Raw genomic sequence first — 27,247 nt, forward strand, 5'->3', positions numbered from 1 at the left:
TACCCATTCCTAGTCTTGCTTTTTAAACAACGGCCTTGTCAATGAACTCTAGTTTAGATGGCACATCAGAAAAGAAAATCAAAAGAAGAAAGGAAAACTCACTGCGCAGAAACAAGAAAGCTCTGCGATTCCTTAGAAAATGAAGTGTATATATGTGTGTGCGTGAATCCCGCAGCATCCCCGAAGTTAGAGCCACACACCTACAGTCCTTCAAAGACATTTCATAAGAGCTGCAGGATGAAGGGGGAAATATATTTAATTTTTACATGTATATACATTTTTATCCTAACAAGAGAAGAAAGAACGCATGTTCCCTTCTTATGAGATGAGCTGAAGGAATAGTCTTTCCCTAAGGACAGCTCACTTACTGCCAGGGGTTGAAAAGTTCGCTTAAAAGGGAAGAGAGCAGAGCTTCCCTGGTGGCGCAGTGGTTGAGAGTCCGCCTGCCGATGCAGGGGACACGGGTTCGTGCCCCGGTCCAGGAAGATCCCACATGCCGCGGAGCGGCTAGGCCCGTGAGTCATGGCAGCTAAGCCTGCGCTTCCAGAGCCTGTGGTCCGCAACGGGAGAGGCCACACAGTGAGAGGCCCGTGTACCGCAAAAAAAAAAAAAAAAAAAAAGGGAAGAGAGCAGAGATAAAGAGAATCAATTAATGTAATGCCAAAAACTATAACATAAAACGGATTCCATGAATTTTGCTCTTTGTTGTTTTGTGTTAAATGGGTTTTGTGTGTTGGTGTGTCTTCCTAGTCATTTGGCTTCCTAGAGTAGGCAGGGAAAGTACACCAGTGAAACATATCTCAGCCACAAATTCTGAAGCAGGGAGAAGTCTTTGGTCTAATAAACATTTCAGGAATGTAAACACCTAACGGAAAGGGTAGGTCTTTCTGTCATTCACACCTCATCATCAGTTGCTCTAATTAGACAACACCTTGCTCAGTTGCCTCTGGTAATGAGAAATAAAGAAAGGAATAGTTTCTAAGGGTGAGTTAGAGGTGGTTTAGGAAACTATACTAGAGAGAAAGGATGAAAAAGTAGGTTGGATTCCATTTCTCACAATTCTCCTTCCCTCTGATAGCCCCGAACTACCATTCTCCAATTTTGAATACGGAAATAAATGTTCAGGAAGCTTTTAGAAAGCTCAACCTCAAAAAATGTTAAGCATGTAACCTTGGGACTTTCATAAATAATAACTTTTCTGTATGAATTTGCTGAGGATTTCCCTATAAAAGTCCATTACCCTAGTACTCTAACACATATGTTTGAGATCAGGTCAATCATTTTTTTAAAAAACAGACTAAGATTAACAAACTAATTGCGATAATAGCACCTGCCTATCCTAAAATAACATTTATCCCAGAAGGCTGAGCTCTATGACTAAGAAACAGAACGGGTTCATTTCCAAACACAGCCGACTCTCGCTGAAGCTCTGTATCACCTGTTGGAACCACAGAATATATTTTAAGTTTACAAAAAAAAAGAGAAGAAAAAGGTAAAACTTTAACGATATTCATCCAAGCTCCAAGTCATCTCTTTACCAATTACAGCTTCTCAGTAAGAAATGACAAGAAGGCCCAGATGCAAGAATCTCCTGATTCCGACCTGTGAAAGTGGACATTGACACCAGTTTGTAATTACAACTTGAGCCGCAGAACAGGGGAAGAATGAAGAGAGACAACATCTACTGTGTTGAGATAGATATAGATATATATATATATTTTTTTTTTATATATCACACATCATAGCTATATACATCCACATCATATATATGTGTATATATATATATTTATTTATTTATATATTTGCACATGACTTTAGAGAGTGTATATGAAATGGGTCAACACCTTTGTATGGCAAAGGTGTCCCCAAGCTCAACCCTGCTTGAGAACCTCTCAGACAAGGCTTAGACACACTCCTCATGCGACTCTCACCCAAATGAAGTTTAAAAACCAGTTCTTTAGGGGCTTCCCTGGTGGCGCACTGGTTAAGAATCTGCCTGCCAATACAGGGGACACGGGTTCAAGCCCTGGTCCGGGAAGATCCCACATGCCGCGGAGCAACTAAGCCCGTGCACCACAGCTACTGAGCCTGTGCTCTAGAATCCGCGAGCCACAACTACTGAGCCCACATGCCACAACTACTGAAGCCTGCATGCCTAGAGCCCGTGCTCCGCAACAAGAGAAGCCACCGCAATGAGAAGCCTGTGCACCACAACGAAGAGTAGCCCCTGCTCGCCGCAACTAGAGAAAGCCCATGTGCAGCAACAAAAACCCAACGGAGCCAAAATAAAATAAATTTATTTTTTTAAAAAACCCAGTGCTCGGCTTCCCTGGTGGCGCAGTGGTTGAGAGTCCGCCTGCTGATGCAGGGGACACGGGTTCGTGCCCCGGTCCGGGAGGATCCCACATGCCGCGGAGCGGCTGCGCCTGTGAGCCATGGCCGCTGAGCCTGCGCGTCCGGAGTCTGTGCTCCACAACGGGAGAGGCCACAGCAGTGAGAGGCCCGCGTACCGCAAAAAAAAAAAACAGTGCTTTAGATCCTTAAAATAGTTGTATGATAATGCCATTATGTTAATTGCTGATAAAAGTCAAGAGAGCAGTGATATTGCATCTCAATATAGATCAGTCATCATTTAAGATGTCTTTCCATTTTTAGAGTGCAATGTCATGGGAATAAACATGTTCTGTGGAGTCAGAACAAGCTAGGTTTCCTACCACTTACTAGCTGTGTGACCTTGAGCAAGTTTCTTAACCTATCTGGGCACCAGTTTCCTAAGCTCTAAAATAGGGAAAGTAGTAACAGCTACCTCACAGGGTTGCTGGGGAGTTAAACGGTCAACACCTGTGTAAAATATACAGCAAAGGGCCTGGAAGATAATGAGTACTTAACCTATGGTAAATTTTATTAATATTATTATTACCCTCCATCTGAGCAACTTGATGTGAATATAAACTCTTTAAAAATACCCAGTTTAAACAAAGTTTCTCTTATAACTCCTGCAGCATTATCAGTAGTGTTCTGGGAAACGACTCTTACATAATCCAGCAAATAAGAACAGAGTGGACCTTGACTAATCGGCAAACATGCCCATGCATGTCTTTCTGGTAGCCAGTCAGCTATTTAATTGTTCCTACTGTGGTTTCTTCTTCTTTCTTCCTTCTTTTCTTTTCTTTTCTTTTTTCTTTCCTCCCTCCCTCCCTTCCTTTTTTTTAATATGTACCAACCCGTCCTTCTCTACTAATGTTAAATCTAATCCGCATTAGCTGTTTGCTGTGTGCAGTTTTTGATATATATTCACATTCTGTAGCTTTAGGGTATATCCAAAATAAATAAAAATCGTCACGCAGAAGAGGATTTGCGGGTGGTCCAGAGGAGGCAACACGTTAGGGTGCCGCCGCTCACAGCACAGACACAGAATAACTGATCAGTAGGCATTTTCTGCAGATCTATTAGCACATACTCGGGTTTTGATTTTTGAGTTCTGTTATGCACAGGACAACTCTCTCATATAGTTGTATCACGTTATTTTTTGTTTGTTTCAATCAATTCCCAAGAGTACATTATACACTAGGTTCTTGATGATTAATCCTTTGCAACTTGGTGTGTTCACGTCTCTACACCTGGTCATTTTTCCATCAAAATAACTTCTAAGGTCTACATTCCTAAATTTGTCAGAGGTAAATAACTAAAGAATCACTACTACGCAATGGTGGCTCTCCCCCAAAGACACAGGTATTTCCAAGTGACACGATGACACACAGACCAAAGGGCTTTCAAAACCTTGACAAGATACTTTGGGTCACAGCCAGTATAAAAATAGATGGCCATATTCTTGACCTTCCTACTGAAATGAGCTAGAGGAAGTATGGAAATTATCTTACACTCTCCCGAAGCCGACTGTCAAAAATCAGTGGAAAAATCCGGCTTTGTCTCTGGGTTTCCCCAAATCTAATTCGTATTTAGTCCAATAATAGTAAAGATGAGTAGATAACCCTCAAAGCAAGCAGAGGAAATGGTGATACAATTTGACTTAATAGCTGAGCATTAACAAAAGACCTACGGAAAACAGACTGTGAGCAAAGCAAATATGTTTTACACTAATCTTTTTATACAAGAAGGGCTTTTTAAAAACAAATTGAGGAATACACAAAATGCCAGCTTTCAACTGTCAATCCTAATCTTTCATACATTAAAAAGAGATTTTCTTGTCTTTTCTTTAAATGAAATCAAGCTTTGGCTGGGAAGGCTATTCACCATCATGGGGGAAAATGAGATGCTTTTTATTTTTTACCAAGAATAAAACCTGTTGCGGGCTTCCCTGGTGGTGCTGTGGTTGGGAATCCGCCTGCCAATGCAGGGGCCACGGGTTCAAGCCCTGGTCCGGAAAGATCCCACATGCCGCGGAGCAACTAAGCCCGTGTGCCACAACTACTGAGCCTGAGCTCTAGAGCCCACGAGCCACAACTACTGAAGCCCGCGCGCCTAGAGCCCGCACTCTGCAACAAGAGAAGCCACCGCAATGAGAAGACCGTGCACCACAACAAAAGTAGCCCCAGCTCGCTGCAACTAGAGAAAGCCCGCGTGCAGCAACAAAGACGCAACACAGCCAAAAATAAATTAATTAATTAAATAAATTAAAACAAAACCAAACCTGTTGTAAGTTCAATAACAGGAAGGATTTTATTAGGAGCTATACTGAATGTCAAGCCTCAGAAAAGTCACACAGCTAAGCTAGAGCCCATGTCTGCAGGCAGAAATATGGACACAACCATCACACACTTTGCAAAAGGCTGTGTATACTGCTGCTGATAAAGAAAACCCACCAAGATCCATGAAAACAACAGACATGGTTGTGATATTTTAGATCAAAGCCATTTTCTAACACTGAAATGTTTCTAATCATTATGATAATTTTTCAGACCAGCTTTGGACTGAAGAGCTCTATTCACTGGTATCACATCTCCCAGTGACACCAGTGAATGGAGCTCTTCACTGAGTGTTTTGTTTTTCTTTAGCTTTGCAAGCAATATGGCAAAAAATACATATAATTTACTTTTTAAAAATACTTTACAGTATCTTACCTACTTAGAAGATGACTAATAGGCCTCACTTAGAAAGTAAATGGCAGAAACAAGCAGTTCGTCAAACAGCGCACATCTTCTTTACTTACTGCATTTTCCTTCCCTGAACATGCTAACTATAACATGACACAGGGCTGGTGTGGGTGTGGGTGTATGTGCGTGTCCGTGTAGGCTTGTGTTGTAAAGTGTCATCCTTTCTATTAAATATACAAATCTAGGCAGCAGAATCAGTTCCTTCCTATTATAAGCAGCAAAACCAGGGCAAAGGTTTTTTTCTTTTGTTAAACTCATGAGACGTAAAATTTCATATTCTTCAATTCCAATGTTCTGACTTTGATTTCAAGTTTCCCTACTTTGGAGGTTTTGGGGCTGGCTAGCCCTGTGAAGTCTATCGCCTTGCTTTCCTATTAACTTTCAAAATTAAGAATTTTGACCTCTAAGAACTATGCATATATCTCTTCTATAATATATATTTCATAAAATAATATTTTTGTCACTGTCACTTCACTACTTATTTCATGAACAGTTTTAAACAGTAAGAGCCACATTTTATTTCTAGTTTATCCACTTAAAAACCTCTTAAGCCTTTAGAAATGAATATTACTTAATATTCTAATTTGTTTCAGATGAGATTTGACTTCCCATGCCTAAAATCGAGAAATGTAAATCTACAAGTAAAATGATGCTTCACCTGCCGCTTCTCACTAAATAGGCTCCACTGGTTTAAATTTAGTAACATAAGAATGTTTCCTTTTCCCATCATTTCGTGGAGGATTGCATTTTCTGAAAAAGACAACAGTATTTCTGATCCTCCGAGCTCTTCCAGAACCTTGCCACTATTACCCCACGAGGAGGTAAAGGCTACTTTTCTTCCCCTCGAAATTGGGAGAGCTTTGGGGACCTGCTGTGACAAGCAGGATGTATCAGGAGTGATGCCCTGTGACTTCTGAGTCTGGGTCTTAGAGGCAAAAAGGCTTTTCCCTGGTCCTCCCTCTCTCTCTCTCTCTCTCTCTCTCTGTCACGTGCCCAGGGAACCCAGCCCCTACGTTTACAGGACGATCAGGCCACATGGGGAAGCCACAGGCAGGTGCTCCAACTACAGTCTCAGCCAAGAGCCAATCAGCTGCCAGATGTGGTAAGAGAGCTGGGTGGTGGTTCCGGCCTCCAGGGTTCAAGTCTTCTGGCTGAGGACCCAGACACTGTGGAGCAGAGACAAGCCATCTCTCTGGAAGCCTGTCTAGATTCCTGATTCACCAAGTGCTTGAGCATAAAGTTTTCTGCTGTGAGGTTTTTGTAGCTTGTTACAGAGCCATGGGTAGCCAGGATGCCCGTGCATGCAGAGTTAAGCATGTGCGGGAAGGCTACCTGGCCCTTAACATGGGGCATCCACCAGCACCTATAATGTCAATTTTCCTTGGCTTTTCTTTTTTTAACACATCTTTATTGGAGGATAATTGCTTCCCAATGCTGTGTTAGTGTCTGTTGTATAACAAAGTGAATCAGCCATATGCATACATATATCTCCATAGCCCCTCCCTCCCACCCTCCCGATCCCACCCCTCTAGGTGCAAAGCACCTAAACAATTTGTCACTTGCGTCATTTACCAGTTTTTCCTCACGTGGTAAATGCTACTAAAATCTACCCTCGCAGGTCTAGTCACAGTAGAAGTATTTGAGAAGCTGTCCCAGAAGGTCTCAGGAGCCACTGATGTGTGAACCCAGGGGTGCAAAGAACTGCTTGCCCGAGACTGTCCCCCACGTGGCCCTCACAAGAAACTGAATTCCTGGCCAACTCCAGGCTGAAGGACCTACGGCCTGCGGACTAGCACTTTCCTGTACCGTCTGCTGGGCCAGCGGCAGAGAGGGGGCTTCTCCAGGAGCCACCAGTGCACCCAGTGCCCCCAGCTGACTGAACTCCCAGCTGGTCCTCCGAGAGAGAGGCCAGACCACTGCAGGCATCTCTGAGCCTGCAAGGAATGCTGCCACTCCACAAATATTCCACAAAACTTCTTTAGTGCCCGCTGCATCCTAAGAGGATCCAGCAGCAACTCCAGGGCAGGAAATGACCATATAAATCCATGGGTACAGTGTGGTGGGTCCCACCGCTGAGCTAAGCCTCTCCCGGCCCCAATTCTCCACCTCAATCACCCTTTTTTTTTAACATCTTTATTGGAGTATACTACTTTACAATGGTGTGCTTTCATTCCTTTTATCCTCAGGCTAATCCCATTCAATTTTTAGTTCAAACTAAATTTTAGTTCAAACACCTCCTAACTCTCCCTTGATATTTCTTAAAGGGTACAGTGTCCACCAGCCTAAGAATCATGCAGGGCCCTTGTATTAATAACATCAATATTTACCTATTTTTCCACATAGCGAGCCCCACTCACCCCATAAAAGTGCTTAAAGAGTTGTGTGTGTGTGTGTGTGTGTGTGTGTGTAGACACACATATACATGGTGTTAAATTTAAAAAGAAAGACCAAATTTATGATGGTCCTGAACAGCTGCAAATATGAAGTTATCTCAGCAGGAAATTCAGAAGGAAATCATGTTATATCACCTTGTGATAATTTATTCTATTAACATCTGGTTTCAAAGGGCTTTTAAAATGTAAATGGCTATCTTGATTCGCAAATAATACAGCACAAAATATAATTTAAAGCTGCAAGTGGTCTCATAAGAAACTGGTTTTTATTTATTAATTTCCAGAAAATTATACTTCTTTTCTTGACAAATAAATGATGACTCATAATATATATACTTATTAATAGCCCCAAACACAAAGGTCATACTTTCTTTTTAGCATAACTATGTTTATATCAGTTCCTTGCACTTCAAACACTACTGGCCACTTACATTGTGGCCTTTGCAACATTTGCTGATATTCATAATTCTGCAATGAAAATGTATTTCATTGTTTCTAAATACTTCGTGGAAGGGTGGAATCATTCAATATTTGAAATTGGTTTTTTTGTCAGATCATTATATCTAGCATTTGTTTGGTTATAAATATGGACAAAATCATGGAGTGCTATTAGAATTAAATGAGTACTTTTATCAGAGTAGAGGGCTTTTGAAGTGTTACAAATCTTATCCTACATTTTGTAATTATTTTATTGATAACAATAAATAAGCTGCTCTCTAGTAATATATTTACCAAACTAAAACTTATTTTGCACTAAAAGGGAATACATTAAAATATATGATAAATTAGCTGTACTCAGATTCTAAATAGTGACCCTTATTAAAGACCCAGCGTGAGCCAGGGCTTCTCGTACACCTTGGGCTCATGGTCGCATCCTAAAATCAAGGACGCTTAGAGGGGAGGGGCCTGTAGGACCATTATAATCAATATTCTCTTTCTCATACCCCCCAACCCATGGTTATAGGCTTTGCATCGACAGCTCTACCATTACTAGTTGAATGGCCTTGAGCAAGTTACCTCACTGCTATTAAGTCTCCATTGCCTTATTTCTAAAATGTGGATAATAATAGTGTCCACCAGCTTCCTAAGGTTACTGTGAGGATTGTGTAGAATAATAAGAAATCTATAAGTGTTATCTATTTTATTACCACAATCCCAACATGCAGTCTTAAACTCTTTATCAGAAAAATCAGAGAAACAGGGAACTCCCTATCTCCAGAGACTGGGAAACAGGGCATATTTGTTTTTACAAGTTCCAGAAATTCCCCTGCCTCCAACCCCACCAAAGCTTCCAGTGACACAGTAGAGCCTTTCAGTCTATTATCTGTGATTCATGCCCTTCTTACAGAGGATGGTGGTTATTGAAATCTGCATGTTTCTCGGAGAACAGCACTAGGCCTTATTTGTCACCTGTTCCTCTGCATGACTGAATTTATTAGGTCCTTTTCTGAGAGCAGACGTGGGTGGATTAGACAGTGTAAGAGCCCTGGGGCAGACAGTGAAGAAGTAGGGATGGATTGGAGTTCAGGTATCATCAAAAACATACTTCCACTACCCCAAATTGCCTTGAAAATAGACATAACCACCTAATGAAGGAGAAAAACAGAAAACATACTCCATAGGGAGGGTGGGGGGCGGGCAGTGATAAAAAAATACATAACGTCTTATCTTTCTCAATAGTTAGGTTCTAAAGCAAGGCATAACCCAAGAGTTTTCCAGCTGAGCGCTTGATAGCTTGTTAGGTTGAACCATATGAAACTGCTAATTTTGTGGGTCTAAAGCAGTCAAGCGAAGGCAATTTCGTAAGCTGACATACTTGGCTCGTGCTAGTCGCCTCATAGGAAAATTGCATATCTTTAAGACTAGAATCATCCTCAGGGAGGCGAGATGCCCGCACTAAGAGGTAAGTGGATGCTGAGACTACCTGAAGGAAGCGCAGGCTCTGGACTCCCATCTCACTTGTCTCAGAGCCTCTCCAGAGCCAGGGGAGAAACTGGCAGAATCACCAGTACCATCTGGATCAATGTCCATTCTTTTTCTACCAACCCCTTCAGGTTCGATGGACGACGTTGAATTTATTGTACTTAAGTGCTCCGGTAACGCAATAGCTAACGTTTATTGAACATACTAATTTGTGTTCTGGGCACTGGACGTGGATAAACATTTAACCCTTACAACAAATCAAGAAGTCTATCCTTTTCATGATACCCATGAGCAAACAGAGGTAGAGAGAAGTTAAATAACTGCTCCAAGGTTGCACAACTAAGTAGCAGCGGAGACAGTCACATTCCAGCAGGATGACCACAGAGCCTGCATTCTTAACCATGACCCTGTGTTGTCCCCCTAATATTAGGGAGATAGGGAAGGCTGGAGGAAAAGTACAGAAGCATGGCTTGTACATCTTGAGGGAACACAGAACTTCTGGGACAAAATAACAATGGTATATTGGTATACTATAAGGACGGATTCTACTTATTTCATCTTCCTGTTAAGCTTCTCCCACCCACAATAAGAACTTGATCTTCAAAGATCGATACAAAGTATCCATCTAAGTAAGTTGCCTATTTTCTCTCGATTTAGTTACTTCGTATTTCGTTAAAACCTTTCCCCAGGAACTTGAGGGGAATATCTATTCCTACATTTTTGTCAACCACTGGGGTACTGTTTATAATTCTTTCCCTTCTAGTTCCTCCTGGGGTATAAACCAAAATGTAACAGAGCTAGATAAGAATTCATGAAGGCTTTTGTAAAACATAAACACACGTTAGTATGGATGTATGGTTCCATCTATATTACCTCCACGACCGAAACCACAACTTTGTTTTCACCCTATGATGCAAAATGATTTTTGTCTTAAACATGGAGATTGTATTATTGATGGTGTGTGGCCAAGGCTAAGGCTTGTAGACTTGATCACAACAGTCACACTTTAAGTAACTGCCGTGGAGTAAGCATAGGTTTGGAACAGAAAGTTACTGGAGGTAGATAAAAAGAAGTAGTTTTACTTATTCCACAACAAGCAAAGACTCAGCTTCTACCTTTGTACCAATCTAGGGGGTCAAAAATTCATATGAGGGCTTCCCTGGTGGCGCAGTGGTTGAGAGTCTGCCTGCCGATTCAGGGGACACGGGTTCGTGCCCCGGTCCGGGATGATCCCACATGCCGCGGAGCGGCTGGGCCCGTAAGCCATGGCTGCTGAGCCTGCGCATCCGGAGCCTGTGCTCCGCAACGGGAGAGGCCACAACAGTGAGAGGCCTGGGTACCGCAAAAAAAAAAAAAAAAAATTCATATGAAAATAACTGCATTCTAGTCCCACTGGAATAAAAAAATGAAATTCACAAGCTAAATAATTCCCACAGTGCTTCCCATTAGTTTAAAAGTTTGGAAAGACCTCTGTACAGGAGCTACATGAACAAGAACCCCGAGCAGCTAGTAAGCACGGCTCAGAGAAACAGTCAGGGGCTCATCTGTAAAACAGCCCAGGAAACGTGGAAGTGTCATTTCAAAATGATAGAATTTAGCCACCTCAAACGACATACTACACATCGTCACTGAAAATCGCAACACAAAGACAACCGTATGCCTATAAATGTAGTTTTGACACTAATGGACCAAGGTAGTCGGCAGTCAAGCTGGGAAAAGCCATGCGAACATGAAACCAAGACAAGATGTCAGCATTTCACTGAGTCTCGAAATTAAAATCAGTGTTTTTAGAAGAATTAGGAATAGAGTGAGAAAAATAATGAATAATAAGAGGAAAACGAAATTAAGAAAACTGTACTCGGCACAGACTGCTAAAATGTTCAGTTAGAATAAAAAGCTGCCTTTTGTGCAGATTTTCCACAAGAAAACAGAGACTGAGCAAAGGTACACGGGAACGCCAACGTAAGAAATTGTTGACCTAATTATTTTCTTAGCAGAAAGTATAAATCTAAAACCCCACAGATAACGTAAAAATGGTAGTTAATACAGCAAAATCATAGAATGGCCACAGAATGTGTAACTGACATACAGAAGTATGATTTAAATAAAAACACCCTATTAAAAATGTCATGCAAAAAATGCACATGCATTGTAGAACAACATATAGAGGAAAATTATAAGGAAAAACAATTACTTATATGATCTTACCCAGTGACTATAAAGCTATATTCTTCCAAACACTTTTTTTGTGTGAATTTGTGTGACGGAGTTCTAGGCACATAGGTACAGGAGAGCATGACTGCCTAAGGGTTCTGAACATAAGCTCTGAAGCCAGACTGCCTGGTTTCAAATCCCGGCTAAACTGGGAACACGTTAATAAAAGCCTTCTTTGGGGTTGCTTTAGGGTTGTCGTGAGGTTTAAATAAGATAAACCCATACGAAGCACTTACAACCGTCTCACATAAGTTTCAATAAATATAGTGTGAGAGACAGAAGGAAAATGAGACCACAGATACAATCATATTATACTCTAACTTTTTCTACTTAATTTATCTTGATGTCAATAAATATTAACAGATTCTTGGTTATCCTTACATTTTTAATATAATGTTTATTGATATAATAATGTAATATTTATATATGCTCACACCCTCTTACATATGCAGAGTACTTCTGGGATGAAAGTGTTACATATGCTTCTGCATCTTCACATTACACCAATACAAAACTTCCTCATTTTTAAAACGGATGCATAATATTTCATCATATGGATACGTTTTACTATTTATAAGGAACTCCCAATAGCAAAATCAGAATTTTTATATTTTTATAAATATATATATATAAATACACATATATATGGATGTTTATATATGTGTATTTATATATAAATTAGGATACAGATATATATATAGCCAAAAATGCTGCAATCAACAATTTTGTAATATAGCTTTGCATACAAGTGCGTGTACAATACAGCCAAGGGATAAAATCCTAGAAACAAAATTGCTGACTGGATGTTTATACACATCTTTACTTAGATGCCTAAATGCAGATGTTTTCTTATGGCCTTTGTCCATTTTCTACTGGCTGCTTTTCTTGTACTGATTTATAAAGACCTTTGTGACTACAAACTCACACAGCTTTTGTTTTATATCTGACCTATTCTTCTCCCATCTTTTCATTTGCTTTTTGTATAGTTACACACTTTGTTATGCAGATATTATTACATGCTCAAATGTACAAATGAATCCCTTTTTGGTTCTGAGTTTTTGACAAGAAAGGATTTCCCCAGGACTAGATTATAAAAGAAAAAATTTAAACCTCTATAGTATCTTTTAATTATGTGGTTTCATGTTTTAAAATGTGAGTTAAACCATGTGAAGTTGCCAGGAATCAAGTGATGTTAGCCTACAAAATGTCAGTTTCAAACAAATGTATTTAAACCTTTGGTCTACTTGAAATTGTGTGTGTCTGCGTGTGTGTGTGCGCGTGCACCCGCGCTTGTGCATGCGTGAGGTGTGAAGACATGAGGAGATAAGTCAGCTGGTTCCCTCCCTGTTCCCCATGGTTACATCCAATTGTCTCCAAATGATTTAATGAATATCGATCTCTTACATATACGAGCCTATTTTGGACTATATATTCTGCTCCAGGATATATCTGTCTAAATTACTGTGGTTGTTAAATATATTTCAATATCTGGTAGAACTAGTCTTCCCTCATGACTTGATTCTTTCTCAAATTTTTTTCTGGATATTAACATAATGTGTATTTTTTAACGAATATCATTTTGATTAATTCAAATTTAAAAAAAATTATTGCTAATATCTTTCTGGAGAGTGCAATCTGGGGTTAATTTAAGAAGCTCTGACACCTTTACAGTTGAGTTTTCCTGTCCAAGAAAGGGTATATATTTAATTTAGTCAAATTCTCTTTTACATATTCCTCAAAAGGGTGTTCAAATTTTTGCTTATACAATTCTTCCACCTTTAAAACCTACTGCCTATTGAATTCTGTTACTGTTCTTAATAGTTTCCAATTGCCTTTGTGTTTTCCAGTCATCCATTCATATTAATGCAACTTATGATGTCTGCCATAACAATTCAACTATTTATCTTTGTTAATTCTTGTTCGATTGAATTGGCTGGTATGTGACTGCTGACTAAAACTTACTAGGCCTGATGCTGGCTATACACACACTATGAAGATATTTTAAAAATCAGAATTAAGTGCCAATTTTGTATAACTTATTTTGCATTTGGATGAGTATTTGGTTTTTCTTCTTTGAGTTATTACTAAAACAAATTATATTAATAACATTCATAATCCTGAATCATCCCTAAATTCCTACAGAAACCCCATCTGATGGCATATTATTATTTCAATGAACAGCTAAGCTCTAGTTACTATAGGTCAAAGAGAATAAAAGTAACTTTATGGTTTTTTCTTTAACCTGATTCTCTGATGTGTTTCAGTGAAGAAACAGGTCTGAATAAGAATGTTCTCCACATCTACAATGGCTTGCCACGCTCAGGGAATCTTTGTAAAGAATTATTTCAGGACCATGATGCTTCCTTTCTGAGAAGCCCATGCCTTGCTTGAGCTCTGAATAAGTGTGTGTTGGTTCTCAATGTCCTCAATGATCCAAATGTCACTATTATTTGGCAGACCATTTTTTGGCGGGGGGGGGGGGGAGTTGGGGGTTCGATTTTGACTAGTATTTTCAAGTTTACTAAAGTTAGATTTTTTTCCATTATTTTTACATTCTTTTTTGTTGCTTTTGGTAAGTCTCAGAGAGAGATATAAAATAAAACACATCCTTCCTCACAATCTTTTACCAGAACACCTAACGAGGTGTACTTAATGGAACAGCTGTATTTAATTAGATATTTAGGTTGTTCCAGATTCTCACTGTGATAGATATCATTGAAGAGAAGGAGCATTTCAAAAAACCAGGATTAGAGAAAATCCAGTTCAGTTACACCAAATAATTACTTGCGGAAAAGTAGAGGATGCCTGGAGAATAATGAAAAGGGTGCCAACTAGTGCTACTTTTAAGGGGTAAGCTACTCAGGCAGAAAGGAGCATAAAAGGAACAATCTCTTGGGCAAGTTCCTCTTACTTAATATCGTCTCTTTTTTTTCCTTCCCACATCGTCTCTCATACAGGCAATATTGCTGTGAGAGATTAGAATGCCTCTCTCACTCGATGTGTAAGATGCTAAGATACCGGCGTTCCATTAGTAATCACAGAAATGTTTTTTAGGTCAGACTTATTGTCTGGAAGAAACTCCTTTTTTGCCACATGGAGCTCAACTACCTTAAATTATGATGATGAGGATATTACATCAACTTAAGAGTTAGGTGGATGGTCACCCTGAATGAAAGAGGCAAGTAGGTGCAAACTCCTACCTTGGGTCTGTATGTGCTGTTTTGTTTAGGAATACTGAGATCAACATTTTATTGGTCATCTATCTTAAAGACAAATGCCACAGAATTTTTTAAATGTTTCACTTTTATCCTTTATGTTGAACCTATAGGCAACGAATCTATTTGGCTTTCAAGACTCTGTAACTCGAACCACCCATCTACTACATTAGATACAGATGCTTCAAACCAAACTGAGTGCTAAAGGTAGACAGTAGAGAATCAAACGTCAGTGTCAACAACAAAAATCACAGAAACTTTTAAATAACTGCTATGCTGAGGCTCTGTGCTAGGAAATAAAAACAATGAAACGTATGATATGATCTATGCCTCGAAGAGTCTTACACCGTACTGGATTAAGATCACTTCCATACAGATGACAATTTACAATGTGTAAAATATTCTAAAATTGAAATGATCTGGGATATAGTATCACACAGAAAGGCAGGAAGTATTCTACAGGTTCTTCTGTCCGAATTGTTTTATGGCTTCACTCCCTGATTAGATATAAATTGGACAGCCAATAAGAGGCTTGACCAGTGGTTGACTGGGTTCTGGTACAAGGGAGGTCAAGAAGCATCTCGTACAAGGAAGGAAGATACATCCTCTCCGAGGGTCATTATGGATGCCGGTGATGACGGAGGAGGGTCATTATGGATGCCGGTGATGACGGAGGAAGATACATCCTCTCCGAGGGTCATTATGGATGCCGGTGATGACGGAGGAGGGAGGGGTGGGTTACAGCAGAGAGACCAGATTACCAGCGGAGCTCTTTGAAAACACACATGCCTAGGCTTCCTCCTCTTGCAGTTCTGGCAAACTTTACGGGCGTCAGGGGGAGGCATGCAGGCATGTTGTAAAGAAGCTCCCTCCCTACTCTGCATCCATATAGGCCTGGGGCAGGGGTGGGTAGGGGGTACTGTCCTGAAAAGATTCATCCAGTTGGCCCCCCCGGAGGGCGCACAGCGCTAAGAGCATCTTCCAAGACAGCCGTCTTATCCCTCCACAGCCACGTAGTAAGCAGAGAGTTACTCAGCTAGTAGACGGCAAAAGCAAAACTGGGAAAGCCCAGAGTTTTAAATGTTTCCATTTCAATCCTTCCTTTTAACAGAGATTGGGAGTATCTGATAGCCATTGCATGAGATTATTGAAGAAATATGTAATAAAGCTATATTTTTGGTTATCTGAAAAAAGTCTACTAGTAATCTCAGAAAACCATTTCCTATCAGGAAATTTAATATGAATCTACTTGATTTTAAGTTCTTATCTTCTGTGAGCTTTAAATAAAAACCAATTAATGTGAAAATTTTTCATCGTCTTACCAGAAAATTAATCACAAAAATGAGTTTGGGTAATAAAATGGATCTAAACAGAGTGTGCAGCATACATTATAATTTGAAAGGTACAAAAATAGTACTGAATGGGAACCTTCTGTCCGAGGAGTCTGCAGTCAACATTTTATCCATCAATTCACACTGCCATTAATATCTGACAACTTTTGAGTCAAGCAAGAATCATATTACCAATCCTGAAGGATGTCAGGGGACAGCAAAGGGCCATGTGATAATCTAGTGTGGTTTTCTTAACTAAACATGAAATACAGTTATGCACCTAGAATATTAATTCAAAATGAAATAAAGGATTTAGCAAATCTTAGTTGAATCAATTACTTTTTCTCATACACAGTCTTTCATATTTCACCAGTTTGTTTGTTTTTGCTAGTTTGAACCTATAGTCTTAATATATAAAAGTATATTTCACTTAACAGGGGAATCAGAACTAATAAAATAAATGTTATTTATTTTTTATCACCAATAACTTTGTAAATTGTGTTCATCTTATAAAATAATCACCTGAAGATACAACAAACAAGATCTCAGATTACAAGAACACTTTTAAGAAACTGATGGGGCAAAAATCCATCAATTCCAAATAGGTCGTAGCATATTACCTATTCCTACCTGTTAAATAGTTTCATACAGTGTCAAAAAAGACAAAAACAATTCATTATTCTTATAATAATTACAAGTGTAGTTTCTCTTAACCACAAAAAATTACAAAACCCAAAAAACCATAAGCCTCCTATATGTACTGAAGTCATTACTTTTTAAAAAAAAAAAATCCTGTATGGTTTCCTGTTACCAGCTGCAAAATAACAGTCATACCTTTGTCAATATGGTCCTGGCTTTCCTAAGTTGCTTGTCATTGACCTGCAGGATGCATCCTTCTCTCTAGCTAAACTAAATTATTACATATCCCCTGACTTATCTTAAGGTTTCCCACCTCTACCTGTTTTTGAGATGTGGATATGCCGCCCCTCCACGAACAATCTCACTCACTCATCCTTTGAAACTCATCTCACATTGTTCATGAAGAATGTCAGGGTCTTCCACCTGATCATGCCCTCCCCACCTCCATACAGATCTAGAGGCAAGAGAACTTATTAGTGCCCCTCTTCAGGATCGTCCATCATATTTTGCCTTATACAATTATTTTTATGTGATTTAAAAAAATTTTTATTGATGTATAGTTGACTTACAATGTTGTGTTACTTTCTGCTGTAGAGCAAAGTGACTGAGTTATACACATACATACATTCTTTTTCATATTCCTTCCTATTATGCTTTATCCCAGGATGTTGAATATGGTTCCCTGGGCTATACGTTAGGACCTCGTTGTTTATCGATTCTATATGTAATAGTTTGTATCATTATTTGGGTTATCTTTTCCACAGAGCCATCAACCTCTTTGAGTCAGGGATTGAGTTTTTCCCATCTTAGCACCTTCCACAGAGGCTTGAATAGTGTCAGACCCAGAGAAGGTGCTCAACAAAAGAATATAATGAAATATTTTAGAAAATAAAACATCTGACTAGTATAGTACCGTGAAGCACATACCATAATAAAAAATATAATATAATGAAATGTGTTAAGAAATGACACATCTTAAAGAACCACAGAAAGAGGAAAACATCCAAGGTGCTCCAAGCCTGTGATCCAAGTTCATTGCCAAGTACCCAGGTCAAGTCTAAGAGAGACTCTGAAGTCAGACAGACTTTGACTTTAATGTCAAAGCTGCCCCTTTCAAACCAGGTGACTTTGGACAATTTACCCAGAGTTTCTGGGCCTTTATTTCCTCATTTACTAAGCAGAGATTAGAGACGTCTGCTTACAGGGTTGTGAAAATTATACACGACCACTGTGTGAGCATCTGGATGTGTTCTCAGCACATACGTAACATGGGGTCCCACAAACAAGGGATCAGGAGGTCAGGAGAGGGCAACAGTGCTGGCTCCTCTAAACCAAACTCTCCACCGAGAAGCACCCACTCACCTTCTCATTAACTTCTTTTTAACAATACTTTAGATCAGAAATACACTCATTTCCTCCCCACCGCCATGTCCCACCTCGCCCAGGCTGTTCAACTCCTGTACATTTGGATTCTGGACAGACTTAAGTGACTGAATGGGAGAGTCATTTTTAGGAAGAGCTGAAGTTCCAGAGGAAAGCTGCCGGTTACGCCATTGTATGTGGGACCAGGGCCACTGGAAAGGAATGGTTGTCAGACTGGCGAAGGGATCTGAAAGCATATTATACGAAGAGTGGATGGGGGATGGGAGTGTTGGCCTGTAAAACAGAAGTGCCAAGGATACCAGGGTCACCTTATGTGCAGCAGAAGCCAGACAACCTTTGCGTGGCCCGATGGGTAAAACTAGGACATCCGAATGAACTTACAAGAAGATAGATTTCTGTTTGGTACACACGAAGAATGTGTGTTTGACTCTGGTCTGTCCAAAGATGCAATGTGCTGCCTTACAGGCAGGGATGTTGGTCTGAGAAGAGGTCAGATTCTTCTTTTTTAAAAAAAATTTTTATAAATTTATTTATTTATCTATGTTTGGCTGTGTTTGGGTCTTCGTCGTGGTACGCAGCCTTCTCATTGCCCTGGCTTCTCCTCCCAGAGCACGGGCTCTAGGTGTGCAGGCTTCAGTAGTTGTGGCACGCAGCATCAGTAGTTGTGGCTCGTGGGTTCTAGAGTGCAGGCTCAGTAGTTGTGGTGCACGGGCTTAGTTGTTCCGTGGCATGTGGGATCTCCCCGGACCAGGGCTCGAACCCATGTCCCCTGCATTGCACCAGGGACGTCCAAGGTCAGATTATTCTATCTTTAGGATTTATTTTAAACTTGATATCCAATAAATTTATGAAAACTTTAGGAAACTTCTTTGTGTCTGATGGTGCACAAGGTTCAATTTATAGCAAGCAATGCAAACTATTATATATGGAATAGACAGACAATAAGGTCCTACTGTATAGCACAGAGAACTATATTCAATATCCTGTGATAAACCATAATGGAAAAGAATATGAAAAAGAGTGTGTGTGTGTGTGTGTGTGTGTGTGTGTGTGTGTGTGTGTGTACAAAACTGAATCACTCTGCTATACGCAACACTGTAAATCAACTATATTTCAACAAAATAAATTTTTAAAATTCTAGCAACAAATGACTATAAAAATGTATAGTCATTTATTTTAAATTATTAAATTTTACAGTACATTTGTTGAAAAATCTCTAAAAACATTCACTAAATAAATACCCCCCTTTAATGTCATGTCTCCCTCCAGCTACCATCAATGTCCCTACTCTCTTGTACTGAAAAACTCTTCCAAGGAATTTCTAATACATCAACCTCCACTTGCTTATTTCCCAGTCTCCCTCAAGCCTAATCCAATCAGACTTTTATTCAATAAAAACACTCCTGTCAGTGCCACACCTCCACCTTACCAAATCCCACCCTGAATTCCCAGGTCTGAGTACATGACCTCTCAGCACACAGGCATTGCTAGGTACCCCATTATCCTCGAAACTCTGTCAGACTTGGATTCCAGGTCATCCTCTTCTCTTGCTTGTTTTTTTCCTTACTTTCCTTTCCACTCTCCACTGTTGTCTCCTCTCTTTTTGCTGAACTTCAACTATAGAAGACAACCAAGTGAGCAGTAATCACTTCCTTCTCCATTGACATTCCACCTTCAGGAGATCTCATCCAGTAAAATGTCACCTACATGCTCCTGGATCGTAAACGTCTATCCCCAGCCTTGAATTCTCCCCTGAGCATCAGCCTGTTTGGTAAAACTGCTTTACAGACATCTCCGCTGGATCTCATAACATCTCACTGCGAACAGTTCTAAAGCACTGCACTTGATTCCAAGCTTCATCTTCTTTTTTTTTTCTAATTATTATTTATTACTATTGAACAAGGCTATCTGCTGTGCACCAATCCAGTTCGCTGCTATGTATAAAACTGACATGCTCCTGGCCCTGACAGATCAATACCTTCTACTGCAGACTATATATAGAGATGACTTTTGTCCTTTATCTGTCCCCACTCCCCATTTTCACAATGGGAGATGTTTAGAGTAGGATAGAATTTTCAGTTTTTTGGGGTTTTTTTTTTTAGATATAACAATTCTTTTCTTTTCTTCTTCTTTCTTTTCTTCTTTTTTTTTTTTTTTTCCAGGACCAGGGATTGAACCCCGGCCCTCGGCAGTGAAAGCACCAAGTTCTAACCACTGGACCACCAGGGAATTCCCCATGCCTCATCTTCTAAACCCCAGGTATAGTGGACACATTTGTTCCACGGTGCTTTCTTTATGTTTGTTGTTTACATGGCCTAGAACGTCCTCCCCATTTCAAGGCCCCATCCTTCTTGTTCGGGTCTCTGATCAAATGTTATCTCTTACACATGCCTTTGCTGACAACCCTATTTCAAGCAGGGTTGTAGTAGTTTATTAAATGGTTAGTGAGTGAATAAATGAGCAATCACTGATCTCTCTTTTATCATAATACTGAAAAATGCTGCCACTAGCTATATCAAATTGCCTTGCCAGAAATTCTATATTCTTTTCTGAATTTGGAAATACTGGAACAGATATCTGTTAACAGAGCTGTTGTGGGAAAATGTACTTGGCCCTAGAGGGAACTCTGGAAACTTTATAAAAGGGGTGTGATGGCAGCAGCTAACACAGAGTCCAGCCTTCGACAAAGCCTGAGACTTCAAGGCCACAGTTGCCTCACCTAAAAGATGCCACTGTAGGGTCTATGCTGTTTACAGTCCCACCAGTTGTTTGAAACACACTATGTCCTAAGTAACTAATTGGGGATGTTGGCCTTATGCTTGTACATAGGAATAAGATGAAGGCTGAGCTGGCGGCTTGAATCAAGACCATTGAAGGAGGTGGAGGGCTGAGGTTGACCTTCTTTACTACTCCTTGCACCTCTCTCTCAAAAGGGTGTATCCGGAGCAAACGATGATCTTAAAAAAAAAAAAGACAGAAAAGATGGCCCCCTCTGATCCACGGGGGAAGTTCGCTAGAACTTCCCTAGAGAAGAATGAATTGTCTGTATAGACCTAAAGGCCAACTTGGCATGATGAGATATTTTTCAATTATTTTCTCATTTAAAAAATCTTACAGTATTGTTTTAACTTGATCCTCCTTCTATAATACTTATTTCTTTAAGCCTTCCACTATATATGGTGACTGGAAGTATTAACTGTTTAGCTCAACTCAAGGCAAATGTTATATGGAAGCAGAGTGGAAGAAAAGGGTACTGGAAGCATTATTTTTATAGGACTGTTTCACTTACATCATCTGAACTATGGGCTGCATAAAACAAAGCTTTTAAAAGTTAATTGGAAAAGAGATCTTCATTCCTATTATCTTCCCTTCCTGTTGAATTTAACAACCTTAAGTTGGCATTACAGACTAACTTACTGGAGTACTGGTTTATTTCATAAAGGACTGGTTCTCTGTAAACGCACAGAGAAAAGCACAGCAAAAACTGTTCGACCTCTGTGCCAGGAACGTGAGTGCTTTCATACACGAAAATGTGGATGTCAAATTAGTAGATAAAATAAAGTCCAATAAAACCATTCTTACCAACTTCTTAAATCACAGATATTTATTTAATGACATGAATGGTTTTTCTTAAATTGAATGTGAAATGGTAGATCTTTGTTTTCATGCATTGTTCTGGGTGATATTTTAGTAAACCAACAGACATTTGAGTTTTTTGCAACATGATGTTCTCCCATTAAGCATATGTAGGCAAATGTGTCCTTATATATTAAATAGACGAGCATCTTACAGTAACTAAAACTCCCTAAAGCGTTTTCCTCTTTGCCTCAAACTTACCACCTTATGAAATGTATGTGGCTTAGCAAGTGCAAGATAAATACCTGCTGAACTGGATTTGGTTCACCAGCCCAGATACCTGTGACTCTGAAGACCATATCATTGACCATCATCCAACTGCAGAGTGCATGTCTAATGAGAAAATAGCCACAGGTGACGAATTCTTTCTTTGGTTGTAAATATTATGAATATATTCATAAGAAAAAAAATCAAAATACATGCTTGAATATGTAGTACACATTACAGTCAAATGAAAAGTTTTTCTCCTTTAGAAAAACTCCCTTTTTCTTTCATAGTCCCCATGGCAACTATGGTATTGAGTTATCATTTACTTTTTATATGATGATGATTATTTTATACGTATATTTATTTCTTCTTTTTTTTCTGAGACTAGGCATTGATCCGTGAACTCCCTCTAATTTAGTAGCAGAATCAATGAGCTGAGGAAGTGGAGCAAACACACTTCCCTTTTATTACACTAAACAAGGTAAGAAAGAGAAAATATTTCCTGGTGTTTAGGGAGAAAAGAGCTTAGGCTTAGAAGCTCAAATTCAGGAACTGAATATACACATTAGAATATTAAAATCATTCTTTTTTAAAGAATTAAATTAACTCACATTTGCCAATTTTTTTTTCACAAGTCCCCACGGTCTCTTAGCAATATCTCCCAAAATAAATATGGTTTCAGCTTCAGGATTTTCAAAATAACATCACGTGGACATAGTATACTCTTAATTTTCAAGATTAAAAGAAAGCTTACCATTTGCAGAACACAAGAGGAAGGGGCAATGTGGCAATTACTCATGACTGTTGAGTAATTGAGTAATCCAGTAATTAAGTAATCCAGCCTCTAAGAGTCTGGATAAATCTGCTCTTTTTATGCAGAAAAAGAATTAGGTAGACGGAGCATCAGTAATATATACACATATATTACACATATGTAATATATACATATATACACACATATATGTATGAGTGTATACACATACACTCATCTGTATCTGACAGATAAAGATCACTGACCAAAGACAGTATTTTATGACATAAGTGTTATTTTTCATCTAGCTGCTCTTCCTTGCTAATAACCCAGATGTTTTGTTGCTGTTCGAGAGAAGCAGAAGTAAATTCAAGTGATGTCATTCTCTTTTGCAAGAGATCAGAGGCCTTTTCTATGTCTTCCACAATATTCAAACAACAAAATGAGAACAAACATAGGAATTTGATTTTCAACCTTCATAGGAGATAAATAAGCAATGCGGTCCAGGAAAGTTTACTGTCCCTTTAATCATTTCAATAATGAAAATTCACAGGAGAGAAAAACTATCATTTTGAATTTATTTAAAGCACTAAGCACAGCCTCCTGTGAGTGTCTCAAATCATCATAAATTTTAGACTGGAGACCCCACTGGCTGATAAATGTTCTACAAGCCCGCCAAGGAAAACATCACCGTGACTCACTCTAATAAGTGCTGGGAATACAGAGGAAGGATTTTTTTTTTTTTTTTTTTGCAATCCTATCGGTATCTTCTTATCTGATGGCAATAGGTTATCACACACCCACATCTTTGCAGAACTCCTGCCACTTCCCTCTCTTGACATGCTGTGCGATCCCACATAAGTGACACTTTCAGATCAATGAACTAAAAAAACTGTGGTTCCTAAAGAAATGTCATGCAGGACTTTTATTACCTTGAATATGAAATGGTGGCTCTCGTTTAAATGCACCCCTCTGGGAGGCTCTACATATGTTAGTAAACCAACAGACATTTGAGTTTTGAACATGTTTGCCCATTAAGCATATGGAGGTAAACCTATTTCTAAGCATCAAATAGACATGCATCTTGGAATTAGTGCTCTAGACATTATCCACCACGAGCAGATTCATCAGTGTTTTTCAATTACTTTACAGATAAAGATGAATAAACTACAGAAAAGTTGCTGAGGCATGGTCAATTCCTTTGGTAAGAATCTACTGATCAAAACATTGATCATTTACGTCACTAAATTTCTACTGCTGGTCTGTAGTAAGAATTAAAATTCATTGGTTGGGTTCACTTGAGTCAAGTGTATTCAGGGACATCATTTTATTTATACCACTAGGTCTTCTATTGCTTACTTATCCTAAGAGAGCAATGGCAAGCATTAAATTGTATATTTGCCCTCCAGCCTTGAAGGTTAGACACAAGCACTCTAATCAGATGCTACAAGTCAGCAGATGAGTATTAATAGCTGGAATGATATCTGGTAGGTTAAAAGTGAAAGATAAGGTAAGTGGAGACACAAGAACTACCTGAATGATGAAGAGCACTACTTGAGTTGAACCTCAAAATAATGTGGGACTTGAAAAGATTTAGTCAATTATTAGAAATGTCTCTCTTTTAGTAGCAACAAGGGCCAGTAAAGCCCAGTACTATTAGTTGGGACTGACCAATATATTAAGTGTGGTAGCAGTTGACAAGCCCTGAAACTTGACATATAGTAACAAAGACGAACAGGTGAACAATAAGAGGACAGCTCTGATGTGGCAAAACCTTAGAAGAGGTGACAAAGCAAGACAACAGATGGCGAGAGGCTACAAGGAGCAGATGCTACCACGCAGGTGACAAGGGACTGACAGTCCAAAGGAATCTCACCTTTGCATAGCTTTCTTTTAGGCACAGGACAATAAAATGTATCATCCAAACAAGATTTTTATTTAAGTGGCTAGTAAATCGTAATAATTGTGTTTCTTTAAGAAGTTTCCTAATTTAAAAAACCAACAAAAAATACGCAAAACAGAAACCTCTTTTAGGTGTCCTCTTCTCTATCTTCTATGGAAAATAAGAGGCAGAATTTTAGGATTGGTCATGAGCAGGTAGAAGCTATGGTAACTCTTCTCCCTTGTGGTAGAAGTGTTTGTGACCTGGCAAATAGTTAAAAAAAAAAAAGAAGCAAATGGATCTGTGAAAATCTGCCTCTGTATTTTCCTTCCAACTACTGACAAACTTTTAGCTCCATCTTCTGCGATCAGTCTCCTCTTTCTTCTTGGCTTTGACCTCAGGCAGTCTCAATTCTCCTTGATGTTCAGAGAAATCGGGAGATGGGACGGACTTGGAATCACTGGAGGAAAGTTTTCCTCTAGATGGCTCTTTATTTCATGAGGGAAAAATGTAATCTATGAAGTTCTTGGACATTCTGGATATGAATCCATGTACCGTGAAATTAAAAAGCTCTTACGCAAATGTAGCTACGCTAACAACAATATTTCAATAAGGAACTAAATGTCCAGTGAGGGGAGGAACAAATAATTTTTCTCTTTTCTTGATGGAAACCATGCTTTTGTTTTCCGATATATTTATACTGTCCTAAAGTTGAAAACCTAAAATTAGATAATTTGGGAAGATCACCTTCCAAATTTAAGAAGGCACCAAAGAGAACTTGGGAATGAGAAAAACATTGTTGGTGTGAGGTGAGGAAGCCTCCTTCTCCACTAAGCTAGGGAGCACTTATTTATACCAAAAGCAGGAATGTTGGTAGATGTTCAACAGGGAGTTAAAGGCTTAAAAGTAGGAAGAAGAGAAGCACTTGCTGACAGTCAAGAGACAGAACTTATGGATGATGGTGCTCGTTGTCAAGACCATGAACAGCAGAGATCTCTGAACACTCTGATTGGTTCAAGATGGCAGAGGAGAAGGACTCACTCCATCTTGCGAGAGCACCAGAATCACAACTAACTGCTGAACGATCGTCGACAGGAAGACACTGGAACTCACCAAAAAGATACCCCACATCCAAAGACAAAGGAGAAGCCACAATGAGACGGTAGGAGGGGCTCAATCACAATAAAATCAAATCCCATAACTGCTGAGTGGGTGACTCACAAACTGGAGAACAATTATACCACAGAAGTCCACCCACTGGAGTGAAGGCTCTGAGCCCCATGTCAGGCCTCCCAACCTGGGGTTCTGGCAACGGGAGGAGGAATTCCCAGAGAATCAGACTTTGAAGGCTAGCAGGATTTGACTGCAGGACTTCTACAAGACTACGGGAAACAGAGACTCCACTCTTGGAGGGCACACACAAAGTAGTGTGCATATCGGGACCCCGGGGGAAGGAGCAGTGACCCCAAAGGAGACTGAACCAGACCTACCTGCTACTGTGGGAGGGTTTCCAGCAGATGCGGGGGGGGGGGGGGCAGGGGGGGCCAGGGGGGCTGTGGCTCATTGCAGGGATAAGGACACTGCCAGCAGAAGTTCTGGGAAGTACTCCTTGGAGTAAGCCATCCTGGAGTCCGCCATTATAACCATCACAGAGCCTGAAGGGTCCAGTGCTGGGTCACCTCAAGCCAAACAACCAACAGGGAGGGAACTCACACCCACCCATCAGCAGACAAGCAGATTATAGTTTTACTGAGCTCTGCCCACCAGAGTAAAATCCAGGTCTACCCACCACCAGTCCCTCCCATCAGGAAACTTGCACAAGCCTCTTAGATAGCCTCATCCACCAGAGGGCAGACAGCAGAAGCAAGAAGAACTACAATCCTGCAGCCAGTAGAATGAAAACCACATTCACAGAAAGATAGCCAAAATGAAAAGGCAGAGGACTATGTACCAAATGAAGGAACAAGATAAAACCCCAGAAAAACAACTAAATGGAGTGGAGATAGGCAACCTTCCAGAAAAAGAATTCAGAATAATGATAGTGAAGGTGATCCTGGACCTCAGAAAAAGAATGGAGGCAAAGATCGAGAAGATGCAAGAAATGTTTAATAAAGATCTAGAAGAATTAAAGAAAAAACAAACAGAGATGAACAATACAATAACTGAAATGAAAAATACACTAGAAGGAATCAATAGCAGAATAACTGAGGCAGAAAAACGGATAAGTAACCTGGAAGACAGAATGGTGGAATTCACTGCTGCAGAACAGAATAAAGAAAAAAGAATGAAAAGAAATGCAGACAGCCTAAGAGACCTCTGGGACAACATGAAATACATCCCTATATTCGCATGACAGGAGTCCCAGAAGGAGAAGAGAGAGAGAAAGGACCAGAGAAAATATCTGAAGAGATTAGAGTCGAAAACTTCCCTAACATGGGAAAGGAAATAGCCACTCAACTCCAGGAAGCACAGAGAGTCTCATACAGGATAAACCCAAGGAGAAACACACTGACACACAGTAATCAAATTGGCAAATATTAAAGGCAAAGAAAAATTATT

The 27,247-nt window shown here is 39.7% G+C and overlaps 1 protein-coding gene across 15 annotated transcripts in view; it reads right to left on the reverse strand.

Annotated features, from left to right (window-relative positions):
- SYNE1 (spectrin repeat containing nuclear envelope protein 1) overlaps nucleotides 1-27,247 on the reverse strand; it is a 465,530-nt gene that overhangs the window by 407,888 nt on the left and 30,395 nt on the right. The gene's annotated exons all lie outside the window — the stretch shown is intronic.

This window comes from Stenella coeruleoalba (assembly GCF_951394435.1).
Source record: "Stenella coeruleoalba genome assembly, chromosome: 12".
Taxonomy (NCBI): domain Eukaryota; kingdom Metazoa; phylum Chordata; class Mammalia; order Artiodactyla; family Delphinidae; genus Stenella; species Stenella coeruleoalba.